A 15333-nucleotide genomic window follows, 5' to 3' on the forward strand; every position below is an offset into this window, starting at 1 on the left:
GGCCTACTCTACGGGCTGATGTTACTGCCTTCGTAGCTGCCTGTACCACGTGTGCTCAGAGTAAGACTCCATGACACCTTCCAGTGGGCCTCCTACAACCCATACCCAATGGAGAGAGGCCCTGGACTCACCTGTCAATGGATTTCATTGTGGAGTTGCCCAACTCCCAAGGCAACACTGTTATCCTTATGGTGGTTGACCAGGTCTCAAAGATGTGTCATTGTATTCCACTTAAGAGGTTGCCTACCTCTAAGGAACTGGCTTCCATTTTTGCTCGAGAGATCTTTCGCTTACATGGACTACCCAAGCTGATTGTCTTGGACAGGGGCAGTCAGTTTGTCTCCCGGTTCTGGCGAGCCTTTTGTGCACAGTTGGGAATCCAGCTTGCGTTCTCTTCTGTGTATTACCCACAGTCTAATGGGGCCGCAGAGCGAACCAATCAGTCCTTGGAGCAATTTCTACATTGCTATATTTCTGACCACCATAACAACTATTTAGACCTATTACCATGGGCAGAGTTTGCTCACAACAGTGCCTTGAATTCTGCCTCCCGATTGTCTCCATTTATGGCGAATTATGGTTTCCAACCTTCCATGTTGCCTGACTCGTTTGTTCCGCAGAGTATTCCTGCATTAGAGGAGCATCTCCGTGGTCTTTGTTCCACTTGGGTAAGTCCAGGAGGCTTTCCGTCATGCTAATGATAGGTACAGACTCCATGCTGACCTCAGACGCTTGCCTGCGCCTTCCAACCAGGTTGGGGACAGGGTCTGGCTGTCATCTCGCAACCTCCGGCTTCGTGTTCCCTCACTGAAGTTTGCACCTCGGTTTATTGGGCCTTTCCGTATCCTTTGCAGGATTAACCCAGTGGCTTACACGTTGGACCTTCCTCCTAGTATCCGCATCTCAAATGTGCTTCATGTCTCCTTATTGAAACCGTTGGTCTGTAACCGATTTACCACCTCGGTGCCACGCACTCACCCTACTCAGGTTGAGAACCATGACAAGTATCAGGTACAATCCATTGTTGAATCCCGTAGGTTCCGCGGGCACATACAGTACCTGGTGCATTGGAAGGGGTTACGGTCTGGAGGAATGCTCCTGGGTTTCATCCTCGGACGTACATGCCCCTGTCCTCTTCCACGAGTTCCATAGACGGTTTCCCCTCAAGCCTGGTGGCCCTCCGAGGGAGAGGGGTCATTGAGGAGGGGGTACTGTCAGGGCTGGCTTAGCTCTTCCTTCTCTGGGCTGGCTGCTCAGCTGTCGGCTAATTGACAGCTCTCATCTCTCTCCACAGTTACCAGCTGTCCCTGATCATGCTCATCTGACCTACCTACTTAAAGCTGTCCAGCTCACTTCACCTCTGCCTTCGCCTTGGTCACATCACAAGAAACCATCTCCTGCGGTTCTGTTTAAAGACTGGCTTGCTGACATCCCTTCTGGCTCCTTATCCTGCTTGCTGTTGCTCTACTTGGATCCCTGACTTCTGGCCTGGCTGATTACCGATCTGGTTATTGAACTCTGGCCTGGCTGACTACTTTATCCAGTTACTGGACTCTGGCTATGTTTTGACCACGCTTTTCTATTTACCTTTTTATTTTTATTTAATAAACAAGTGTACTTCTGTCTCGGTCTGATTCAGACAGAGAGGCCCTGGACCCACCTGTTTATGGATTTCATTGTGGAGTTACCCAACTCCCAGGGCAGCACAGTTATCCTTATGGTGGCTGACTGGTTCTACAAAATGTCTCATTGTATTCCACTTAAGAAGTTGCCCACTTCTAAAGAAACTGGCTTCCATTTTTGCTTGGGAAATCTTTTGCTTACATGGGCTACCAAGGTGAACTCCTCGGACAGGGGTAGTCAGTTTCTGTCCTGGTTCTGGCGAGCCTTTTGTGCACAGTTGGGAATTCAGCTTCCTTTCTTCCCTGCATATTACCCGCAGTCTATTGAGGCTGTAGAATGAGACAATCAGTCCTTGGAGCAATTACTACGTTGCTATATTTTTGACCATCATAACAACTGGTCAGTTCTCTTATTGTGGGTGGAGTTTGCTCACAATAGTGCCTTGAACTCTGCTTTCTGATTGTCCCCCCGTTTATGGCGAAATATGGTTTCCAACCTTCTGTGTTGTCTGACGCAATTATTTCCGCAGAGTATTCCTACGTTAGAGGAGTATCTCCGTGGTCTTCGTTACACTTGGGCACAAGTGCAGGAGGCTTTGCGACGTGCTAATGATAGGTACAGACTCCCTGCTGACCGCAGAGCGTGCCTGTGCTTTCCTACCAGAGATGTAATGTTTCATCCGTATGTCCATGGGGGCGACTCGCAGGGCTGTAAGGCAGGGTTTCCGGCATCTGACTTTTTGACCGATGGTTGGTGTTTTGGTCTATTCCATGTATTTTCTCAGAATGGTCAGAGTAATCGGGGTAGTGCTGGTAGCTGTGGTGCCCTTGGTCCGATGTTCAAGGAGTCGGTGTCCTCAGGAGACGGGCTGGACAAAGCGGCGCTTCGGAGCATGCATGCTCCATGAAGCCTGATGAAGGAGCATGCATGCTCCGAAGCGCCGCTTTGTCCAGCCCGTCTCCTGAGGACACCGACTCCTTGAACATCGGACCAAGGGCACCACAGCTACCAGCACTACCCCGATTACTCTGACCATTCCGAGAAAATACATGGAATAGACCAAAACACCAACCATCGGTCAAAAAGTCAGATGCCGGAAACCCTGCCTTACAGCCCTGCGAGTCGCCCCCATGGACATACGGATGAAACATTACATCTCTGATGTGCCTTTACACCACTAATTTAATGTGAGTGTTTTTTAACCATTTTTTATAAATTTGAGTAACTTCACTGCTGCACATAGAGGGCGCAGTCTCTTTCTCTATTCCATTGTTTCCTAGAGCTACTTCTTGCTTTAAGACTGGCAGCCCTTTAGGGTACAGCCTGTACTGCTGATCCCCCTCACGGACCACTTTGACGATCTACATAGACCCTGAACTTCTCATCGTGGATACTGGTGTGTGGATATACCCAAAACCCACACAAAAATCGATATACTTTGGCTATATAAATACAATACATGTTATACTAACATTCTGTGATCATACTACAATATTTTTGGGATCCCCAGCGAGCGTCATATTACCCTCCTCTGCTGTGCTTTCCTACCAGGCTGGGGACAGGGTCTGGCTGTCATCTCGCAACCTCCAACTTCGTGTTCCCTCTCCGAAGTTTGCACCTCGGTTTGTTGGGCCCTTCTGTATTCTCCGCAGGATTAAGCCAGTGGCTTACGCGTTAGACCTTCCTTCTAGTATGCGTATCTCAAATGTATTTCATGTCTCCTTAGTAAAACCTTTGGTCTGCAACCACTTTACCACCTCTGTGCCGTACAGGTTGAGAACCGTGAGGAGTTTGAAGTACAGTCCATTGTTGACTCTCCTAGGTTCCATGGGCGCATACAGTACCTGGTGCATTGGAAAGGGTACGGTCCAGAGGAACATTCTAGAGTCTCATCCTCAGACATACATGCCCCTGTCCTCCTCTGTGATTTCCATAGACGTTTTCCCTTCAAGCCTAGTTGTCCTCTGAGGGGGAGGGGTCGTTGAGGAGGAGATACTGTCAGGGCTGGCCTCAGCCCTTCCTACTATGAGCTGGCTGCTCAACTGTCAGCTAATTGCCAGCTCCTATCCCTCCACAGTGACTCGACCTGTTGATGATATCCTGCACGTCAGTCCTGCTTAATTAAGCCGTCCAGCACAGATGATCTCTGCCTTCGCCTTAATCAACATCACAGAGACTTTCTCCTGCGCTCCTGTTAAAGACTTGCTTGGCTGAGAATCCTTCTGGATCCAGATCCTGCTTGCTGTTACTCTACGCTGATTCCTGGCTTCCTGACTTTCTGGCTTGTCGGACTATCCATTCCAGTTACCGAACTTTGGCTATGTTTTGACTACGTTTGTTCTATTTACCTTTATTATTTAACAAGTGTGATTTAACTGTACTTCTGTCTCAGTCTGATTTATGGTTTCTGACACTCTCATACCATACCAAAATATACCAAATATTTTCTAAAAGCAAATAACCAGTAGAATGGTTCCCCTAGTGTTTAACCCCTTCCCTTCCAGTTACATTTACACAGTAATCAGTGCATTTTTATAGCACTAATCGCTGTATGAATGCCAATGGTCCCAAAATAGTGCCAAAAGTGTCTGATCTGTCTGCCGCAATGTCGCAGTCATGATAAAAATTGCAGATTGCCGCCATTACTAATTAAAAAAATGAATAATAAAAAATGCCATAAATCTATCCCGTTTTGTAGACGTGATAGACATAGACATGATATGCTTATTGCGATTTATTTTTTATTTTTACCAAAAATATGTAGAAGAATACATATTGGCCTAAACTGTGGAAGACCTTTGTTTTTTATATATATTTTTTGGAGATATTTATTATAGCAAAAAATTTAAAAAATAGCTTTTTTTTTTTCAAAATTGATTTAGTTTGTTTTTAGCGCAAAAAATAAACACAGCAGAGGTGATCAAATGACACCAAAATAAAGTTATATTTGTGGAAAAAAAAGGACGTCAATTTTGTTGGGGTACAACGTCGCACGACCGCGCAATTGTCAGTTAAAGCCATATTGCAGAAAAGGACTTGATCAGGAAGGGGGTAAATTGCACCTTTTTTGTGAAATGGTGAAAACTGAAGATTCGCAAAACAGTAAATAAAAACTATTTAATCTAAAAAGCTGGAGGTTACCATTTGTAAAAGACCCCTTAAACCATTCATTTTCTAAAAGCACATAACCAGTAGAATAAAAAAAGGCTACTGATTTTTAGGGCACAATGATAATTGTGCAAATGTTTATCAAAACAATATTTTCACAAAAAATACACTAAAATCATTATTAGCAGATAAAAGCACAGCAGAATTTACAAAATTCCTTCTATATATTAAAGCTAACCTGTATGAAGTTAATAAATTAGAAATAATTGTAAATTTTAAATTGCACCTCATTGCGAAATTGTGAAAATCAAACATACCTAAAAATGTAAATATGTTAATTTCTCTAAAAATCTAGAGGTTTAAATTTTTCACTTACAGCTTTCAAGCTTTGTTGGAAGACCACATATTTTCTGAGCTGTAGAATAAAAAGAAAAGAATAAAAAGAAGGTGCTACTTCCCTGCGATATTTGCGCAAATTTTTACCAAAACAATTGTTTTTGCAAATAATTCTCTAAAATTTTTAGCAGATATAAATACAGCAAATTTTTGAAAATTCCTGCTAAATTCCTACAACATATAAAGCTTAACCTGTTTTGAGTTAATAAATAATAAATATTTGCAAATTTTTCAGAAGGTCTTTCTGCAAAATGGTGATGATTGAATGTATGCGAAAATGTAAATAACCAAAGTTCTCTAAAAATATGCCTCTTCCCGAGCCTCCCATTCCACCGGGAGACCCGACCCATGATCCGGCACTTCTGCCAGCTAGAGTTAGACTGAAAGCAAGCTGGAAACAGCTTTAATCCAGTCTCCTTTGTGTAAACACGGAAGCAACAACACTTCTGGTTTACTCTGCTTCCAATGGCGCAGTTTAAAAAAAAATGACAGTATTCAAAATTGCTGTTTTGGGCGATCTGAATACTTTGAAGTGCAAAGGAAGGGTTTGGGGTCTTTTAGACCCCCGATCCCTCCATACGTGTCGCCACCTATTACTGTCACAAGGGATGTTTACATTCCTTGTGACCGCAAAAAAAAGTGATCAAATTTTTTTTAAAGTGACAAAGTAAAAAAATACAAAGAAATAAGAAAAAGATCTAAATCATAAATTATAATATATATATATATATATATATATATATATATATATATATATATATATATATATATATATAAAACTATAAATAGTTCTAACAAATAATAATATAATAATAATAAAAATTATTCGTTAATGTAATCAAATCAAAAACACTGAAATGTGCTGAGTTGCAGAATTTTAGAATTGGTGTTTGATGATGAATTTCCCCACAAATTACTATTGGTCAATTCTGCAAGTGATTCTAATTTATTATTGCTGTTTACTAGCTGGTCTAAAGGCACTTTTGATGTAAACGGACATTTTTTGGTTGCTATGGACAATCTCCAGTTTCCAGGCATAAAGAATAGTATTTATAATATAAAATTGCATGCAGGACACTGGACAGACCACTAGGGACAAAAGGGATGTGTAATTATTTGATACAGTACTGCAATCTGTAAGATTACAGTATACTGTATTTATACTGTGTTTTTTACTTTTTGAATTCGGCGCCAAACTCCATCCCCATGCGGCGCAACGCTCACAGGGAACGGAGCTTGGCACTGTGACAGATTGAGCGAGACACGGCAGCTCGCTGATCACAGCGGGGAGACATCGCTGGATCCAGGGGACACGGTGAGTAAACCCCTACATGGATCCTGCGTTGGGATCCCGAGTCTAGCTCGGGAATACCGCTTATGGTACTGAAATCTCACCCTGAGCCAGACTCTGGAATACCGGCAGGAAGGTTAAAGTGCCTCCATCCCTGCAAGCTCGCAGAGCAAAGAAAACGCGCACGTAAGTCGCGCCCGCATATGTAAAAGGTGTTCAGATCACACATGTGAAGTAATGCCGCGATCATCAGAGCGAGAGCAATAATTTTAGCACTAGACCTCTTCTGTAACTCTAACCTGGTAACCGTTATTTTTTTTTTTAATAACGCCGCCTATGGAGATTTTTAGGTAATGTAGTTTGTCGCCATTCATGTTAGGTATCTATTTACTCAGTGTAACATTATCTTTCACATTATACAAAACAATTGGGCTAACTTTACTGCTTATTTTTTTTTTTTAATTCATGAAAGTGTATTTTTTCCGAAAAAAATTGTGTTTGAAAGACCGCTGCGCAAATACAGTGTGACAAAATATTGCAATTTTATTCTCTAGATTCTTTTTTATATATTTATATATTATTTTATATTTATATAAGCAACAAATTTCAGAAATAGGCTTAGGCATGAAAGGGTTAATGTTGAAATGTTAATGTTGAAAAATGTAAAGTAATGCACTTGGAGGCTAAAAAATATGAATGCAAGGTATTTGCTAGTGGGAGAACTGGGAGTCCTAGTAGATTACAGGCTCAGCAATAGGCTTGCAATGCCAAGCAACGCTAGCAGACTATTAGCATGCATTAAAAAGGGCATTTATGCAAGCGATAAAACTATAATTTTACCACTTTACAAAATTCTGGTCCTGCCACATCTTATGTATGCCATGCAGTTCTGCTTACGAGCCCTCAGGAACAGTGGCAGCCCGTCCATAGGGGGCCCCCGGGCGCCCCCCCCCCCCCCCCAGTCTAACAAAAAAGAAAAAGAAAAAAAAATGGGCCCTTTAAGACATTTAAAAAAAAAAAAAAATGTCATTTAACAATTTAACATAGTGTACTGTGGCGCCGGTCGCAGTGCACTATGAGAAGCGCCACGTCGATGCAATCACAAGATTTCATCCATGGCGCTTCGTTTGCGGGTTAAAAACCCGACTTGCGGCACACTGTAGAATGCCGACTAGCTTCCGCCCGTAAAATCACTGTGATTCTACGGGCCGGGAACATTGTCATTCAGAGACAGGCAGCTCACATCCGGCTTTCGGCTGCTTCACGAAACCCGGAAGTGACGTCGGCAGCTCCGTTCCTCAGCCCGAGCGGAGCTGCAAGACGGTGAGTGGCATAATTCTCTCTGACTGACAAAAAAAATGAAATAATGAAGTAATTAAATAATAATTAATTACCAAATGCACCTGACCTAAGCATTCACTTACTAGACCACTCTCTGTGTGCTGTGCACTTGTGCAGGAATTATTATATTAGAGAGCAATAAGCAATTTGTAAAAGAACAAATAATTTCATGCTTCTTGCAGGAGGATCACATCATGCTATGCGGTATTCTTATTCAGCAAGTGCAAAGTAATGGTCTGCTATGTTGCTTGTTACTCACAGTTATTGTTAATTTGCTGGCAAAGACATTTTATAAACCTTTTTTGTATTTCAGTGTAATTATGAGATCTGAGGACTTTTTGACCCAGATCTCATATTTAGGAGGACCTGTCATGCTTTTTTCTATTACAAGGAATGTTTACATTCCTTGTAATAGGAATAAAAGTGACACCATTTTTTTTTTTTTAAAACTGTGAAAAAAAATGTTTTTTAAAGCACCTAGTCCCGACGATCTCGTGTGTCTAAGAGAACGCATACGAAAACGGCGGTCAAACCACACATATGAGATATCGCTGCGATCGTTAGACTGAGCTCAATAATTCTAGCCCTAGACCTTCTCTATAACATAAAAGATGCAACCTGTATAATTTTTAAAATGTTGCCTATGGAGATTTTTGAGGGTAAAAGTTTGACGCCATTCCATGAGCGGGCGCAATTTAGAAGCGTGACATGTTGGGTATCAATTTACTCGGCGTAACATTATCTTTCGGAATATATCTAAAAATAGGGGTAACTTTATTGTTATCTTATTTTTTTATTTAAAAAAATGAATTTTTTTCCAAATAAAGTGCGCTTGTAAGACCATTGTGCAAATACAGTATGAAAATAAGTATTGCAATGACCGCAATTTTATTCTCTAGGGTGTTAGAAAAAAAAACCCAATATATAATGTTTTGGGTTTCTAAGTAATTTTATAGCAAAAAAACAAAACTGTTTTAAAGATGTAAACACCTAAATTATAACACAAGGCTGGTCCTTAAGTGGTTCAGAAAGCATTTGCTGTATATAACGTTTAAGACTGATAATATCACTGCTCGGTCAGATACATAAACCCAGGGCAGGGACATCTTTAAGGCCGGGCAAAAGGGGCAGCTGCCCTGGGCCCTGGCATTGTTGTGTGTCCCCAAGCAGCTGCCTCATACTTGCAAACTATCCCAGTTTAAATTCCCTTGTCCCTTGAGGTTTTAGTCCTGTGCTATGTCCCAATATCTCAGTGTGAAGTTCTGTTACTAAAGCTGCCCAGCCCTATTGTTGTGTACAGATAACTCACTATGACAATATGGGTGGAAGGAGGTGGAATACAGGGGACTGATTAGGTGGATTACATAATGGGCGTGGTTTATGAGAATGGGAGGGGACAAGATGATGGGCGGGGTCATGATGGGCGGGGTCTGGCGCCCCCCCATCCAAAAACGACAACAGCCGCCACTGCTCAGGAAGGATGTGCTGGAACTGGAAAGAATCCAGAGGAGGGCAGTAAAGTTAATAAAGAGGCTGAAGTTACAAGGAACAACTACAAGCATTCAACGTATTCTTTGTGGAGAAGAGACCTTTAGAGCACTTTTTCTCAACCTCTTTTCAGTGAAGTCACCCTTTAAAAATTATGGACAGTCTAGAGACACCACATTCTAAATTGTATAATATATTCTAATAGTTTTACATAATGCAGCAACATCCACACAAGTAGGACACCCATCATTAGTGGTGATTTATTCTTCCAAAGCAAATACACTTTTGCAAACTGGTACTGACTAGTATTCCAATGTTTCTCTTCAGTTTTTCTCCCTCACTCAGCTAATGTGACCGCAACGCTGATGGAGAGGGGCAGGGGCGGATCAAACAAGGATGCTATGCAGGTGACTGAGATCCTCCTTATCAACTGATAATAACATTGGTCATTAGGATGCCGGCAGCTAGAAGGTTGTAATTGTGCACGATGAAAGCTTTGTGGTTTTGTATAACTAAAAGGCAGGCTTCATTCACATCCCAGCTTCTATGCAACTTTGGGCAACGTTTAGCCACTTTGCCAAGACACCACAGGGTACATGGGCACCCTGGTTGAAAAAGACTGCTTTAGAGGATATATATATATATATATAGTGATATACAAATACCTCAATAGTGATTCTAGCATACAGAGAACACTGTTCAGTCTCAGGCCACTTAAGAGAACACGTGGCCACTCAATGAGGTTGGATGAGAAGCGGTTTAACCCTAAAGGAGTTGTAAAGGCAGAAGGTTTTTTATCTTAATGCATTTTCTGCAAAAAACTTCTGTGTGTAGCAGCCTCCCCAGCACCCCTAATATTTACCTGAGACCCATCTCTCTACAGCGATGTCCACAAGTGTCTTAGACATCCAGGACTCTCCTCCTGATTGGTTGAGAAAGAGCAGCAGTGCCATAGGCTCCCGAGGCTGTCAACCAAAGTCCATTAATTAATCAAGGGATGAAGGGGGGCAGGACCAGGTCGAGGCTCTGTGTCTGAATGAATACACAGAGCTGTGACTCAACTCCGGTGCCCCCTTAGCATGCTGCTTGCTGTAGAGACACTTGATAGGAGGGAGGGGCCAGGAGCAGCACAAAGGAACCCAAGAAGCGGATCCATGCTGCTCTGTGCAAAACCAACTGCACAGAGGAGGCAAGTATAACATGTTTATTTATTTTTATTTTTTCAAACAAGACTTTACAATCACTTTTACCAGATTTTACCCACTTCCTGACTAGAGCACTTTTTGCGATTCGGCATAGGGGATAGGTTTATGGCATTTTTTTTTAGTAATGGCGGTGATCTGCAATTTTTATCATGACTGCGACATTGACACTATTTTGGGACCATTGTCATTTATACAGCGATCAGTACTTTAATAATACACTGATTACTGTGTAAATGACACTGGCAGAGAAGGGCTTAAATACTAGGGGGCAATCAAGGGGTTACCTGTGTCCTAGGGCATGATTCTAACTGTGGGGGGGTGGGCTTCCACTCACATGTCACACTTACATAGGCACCTCCCCGTTCTGCGGCTGCATGACACGATCTCCAGGACACCGGCGGACATCAGGTCCATGGGTTCCGCAGGCATGGTCACGCTGTACATGCCACCCGTTAGCCCTGCCAATTAAAAGTGACATACAGGTATGCCCATTGGCCCACCAATGCCATAAGTGGTTAAACTGAGTAGGGTTCCTATCTGTCATAGCGATTAGGAAGTGGAACTTTCTTCCACAATCGGTGGTATCAGTGGGGAGTTGTTAGCGAATGCAATATGCAGGGATGTGGGAAATGGTAGTCACATAAAAACACACACACACGTTGAACTGGATGGACTGGTGTCTTTATTCAATCTTACCAACTACTTAAATGTATAAAACATTTTTTTAACAAACTGATATTTGCAGTTTACAATTTGGATAAGTGCTTTTACTGTGATATTTTGACATTCTCATTTAGCAGTAATAATAAACTCACCTTGATATTGCACATCATTAAGTTTCATTAAGTTTGAAGACATGATGGTAGTATAATACACTAGGGATGATTTGCATATAGACTAGAGCATGTTCACTTTTCAAAATGAATAGCTAAGTGAATGGGATAAAGCTGTGTTGGCTTTGAAAATGAAATCATGTGAAGAGAAAAAAATTACAAAAACAGGATTTCTCTCTCATCTGTTGACTACAGGAGAAATTGCAACTAGGCACATAAAAAACTGAAGATCTGTCCTTTTAAAGGGGAGTTCCACCCACTTTTTAGAGGTGGTCTTAAATGAAAGACCACCTCTCCACCCCTCGTTTTTGGATATTAAAAAAGAAAAATTCCTTCTTCTATCATACCTTTTTATAAAGTACGGCCTGTACTTCCGATCCATCCAGTCCACGGGGCAGGGTGTCATTTCCTTTTGTGTAGCGAGCCCCACCGCTGTCTTCTGGGACCTGTGTGTGTCTCAGAAGACAGCTGGACATTCACAAAGCGCCGCATGACTCGCGCATGCATAGTAGGAAACGGGCAGTGAAGCCGCAAGGCTCCACTGCCGGTTTCCCTTAGTTAGAATGGCGGCGCATGCACCTGATCCGATTGACGGATTGGCCTTGAGGGGCCGACATAGCAAGCTCCCTGGACAGGTAAGTGTCCTTATTAAAAGTCAGCAGTGTTTGTAGCTGCTGACTTTAAAAAAAAAAAATTTGCGAGGGGGGAACACCGCTTTAAGGCCCCTATCACCTTGCACCTATTCAGTTTCACTTTGTATTCTCATTACAGTGGATGGATTTTATTCAGCTCTGAAGTTTTCTGTTCATTTGGAAGATCTTTCCACTCTCAACAGCTGCTGGTAGATTTACGCTGGATAATTAAATCCTAGAAGTCTCTCTAGTTAGCCAACCAGTGCAAGTTATACTGGTTCATTAAGTATACTGGTGTTCTCTCTGGGACAGCCCTAAGTTCTTGGAAGTTTCTCTAGTCAATCAAAAAGTTTTCTGAGTTCATCAAGTATACTGGTATTCTCTGTGACAGTCCTCCAGTCAACAGTGACTACTTGTCTGTGTTCTAGTTAGCACAGGACTTTTATGCTTTTATGTCAGGCTGGTGTGTCTGGAGATTCCTTGTAGAAGTTTTGGGATTAAACTTGTGTAGTGTTCCTGTCTCATTCTCTGAGTACTTTGGAAGCTTTGTGCTGTATTGAGGTTTGTCCTTTGTTTAGTACCGAGGCTACATGTGTATTTTTTGCTAATGAAACAGCTGTAGCTGACTGGCCATTACAATTCTTCTTTTACTACTCAGCTTGCCTTATACTTTAATGTAATTAGGAATCTGGCAACATGGGTGACCCCCCCCCCCCTATTTATTTTCTATCTTGGGTTGTACTTCTTTGATGCCAGCGATCAGGCACTGCCTATGCCCGAGCTACCATTTTAACTTTCACACCTCCTCCTTCTTCCTAAGTTGGTGATGCAGGACTGTGAGATTGTGGTCTTGTACAGGAGCGTGCAAAGGGAAGTCAGCTATCATCGGGACAAACACTGTGGGATCAAAACAGTTTACTTTCTAGTACTGATGAAATTTAGAACTGATGAAGTTTAGAATAGTGAAGCACTGTGGAAAACACAGCGTAGGGTACACTTATACCACCGACAGCCTAACTTCAAGGGCACCGCATTGAGAAACAATTTGTGTACTTGTGTCTTTCGCACTTCATCTTCATTGACAGTGATCATATTCCATAGCTTTAATATGTCTCCCTGTATTCCTTAACCGCTTCAGCTCCGGAAGATTTTACCCCCTTCCTGACCAAAGCACTTTTTGAGATTCTGTACTGCGTAATTTTAACTGACAATTGCGTGGTTGTGCGACGTTGCACCCAAACAAAATTGACGTCCTTTTTCCCACAAATAGAGCTTTCTTTTGGTGGTATTTGATCATCTCTGCAGTTTTTATTTTTTGCGCTATAAACAAAATAGAGCGGCAATTTTTTAAAATTTTTGCTATAATAAATATCCTCCAAAAATATATAAAAAACTATTTTTTTCCTCACTTTAGGCCGATATGTATTGTACATATTTTTTGGAAAAAAACAAAACAAAAAAAACGCTATAAGCATATATATAATGGTTTGCGCAAAAGTTATAGCGTCTACAAAATAGGGGATAGTTTTATGGCATTTTTATTATAAATTTTTATTTTTACTAGTAAAGACAGCAATCTGTGACCTTTATCAGGACTGCGACATTATGGCGAACACATCGGACAATTTTGAAACATTTTTGGCACCATTGGCATTTTTACATCGATCAGTGCTATAAAAATGCATTGATTAATGTGAAAATGTCACTGGCAGGGAAGGGGTTGACACTAGGTGGTGATCAAGTGGTTAATGTGTTCCCTAGAGTAAATGATATACAATGTGGCTAATTTAGAAATCAGACACTAACAGCGCTAAATGTATTCATCTAAACCAGGGATATGCAATTAGCCGCCCCCCAGCTGTTGCAAAACTGCAAGTCCCATCATGCCTCTGTGTCTGGGTGTCATGCTTATGGCTGTCAGAGTAATGCTATGCCTCATGGGACTTGTAGTTCTTCAGCAGCTGGAGGTCCACTAATTGCATATCCCTGATCTAAACACTTCTCAGACCTCACCTGTAGGTCATAAGGAGTACAATAAAAATCAATTTTATCACTAATCTGAATGTGCGATCTGTGTTAAATGTCTCAGAGCACCACTGATCGCAATATAAGCATTACACTGATAACATGCTAACAATAGTCCGTAATTAAAGGTGATAGTGGTAGAAGTGTCAGCAGATAGGTGCAATCCACCGTAGAAATCAATTTTACCAACAAGGGTTAACAGTCCTACACCATCACCGTATCCACCTTTGTGCAATCCCCCATGGTTGGCTGCTTACCAGAACGGCACTGAAACATGCTTTGTATGGAAGATCTTTAAATTTCTCTGCTCCTCCTGGTCTCTTACTCCTCCACACACTGACTAAAATCTCCTCATTAAACGCAAACATGCAAGGATACACAAGGGATCTGATATAGTGTTATACCCTTTATTACACTTTCACCTTCCTCCCTTACAAATTGCACTTACATTGACCATAAGATAAAATCAGCATAAAAAGCGTGTCAGCTCAGAAAAATGACAATCTCACCAACGATCGGTTTTTCCTCTGTATGATCCACTGGATGAGTCCCTGGACTCATTCGCTGTGACCGACCGCAAACCTCGCGTGGCCCCCCGCTACGTTTCGTGCTTACGCCTTCAGACGCCCAGAAAACGCGTCAGTGTGGCCACGTGAGGTTTACGGTCGGTCACATCGAACGAGTCCTGGGACACGTACAAATTTAATTTTTACGGTGGATTGCACCTCTCTGCTGACTCTGCTGACACTTCTACCGCTATCACCTTTAATTACAGACTATTGTTAGCATGTGATCAGTGTAATGCTTATAATGCAATCAGTGGTGCTTTGAGACATTTAACACAGATCACACATACAGATTAGTGATAAAATTGATTTTTATTGTACTCCTTATGACCTACAGGTGAGGTCTGAGAAGTGTTTAGATTAATACATTTAGCGCTGTTAGTGTCTGATTTCTAAATTAGCCACATTGTATATCATTTATTCTACTTTATTTATTTATTTATAACAGCTGCTGTAGGTGTGTGAGGAGTAATCTCTTCATGGTAATTTTTTTTTAAAATACTCCATAGAGCGCTTGGATCAGGTGTATTTTTAGTGTTCCCTAGAGTGTGTTCTAACTGAAGGGGGAGTGGACTGTGTAGGGGAAGAGATAGATCGCTGTTTATACTTTGTATGGACAGACGATCTGTCACTTCTCACCTCAGAGAACCGGAAACGATGTGTTTATATACACACACACACACAGATGCCGGTTCTTCGTGTGCCCAGAGTGATCGCGGGAGCCCGGCGTTGATCGCGACCGCCGGACACTCGCATCGGCTCCATGGGTGAGCAGGGGGCACTCCCCTGATGTCGTGCCCCTAGTGGCCACAGGGAGAAACGACT

Source organism: Lithobates pipiens, unplaced genomic scaffold, assembly GCF_037356315.1.
Source record: "Lithobates pipiens isolate NorthernLeopardFrog02 unplaced genomic scaffold, aLitPip1_a1.2 Scaffold_30, whole genome shotgun sequence".
NCBI classification, from domain to species: Eukaryota; Metazoa; Chordata; class Amphibia; order Anura; family Ranidae; genus Lithobates; species Lithobates pipiens.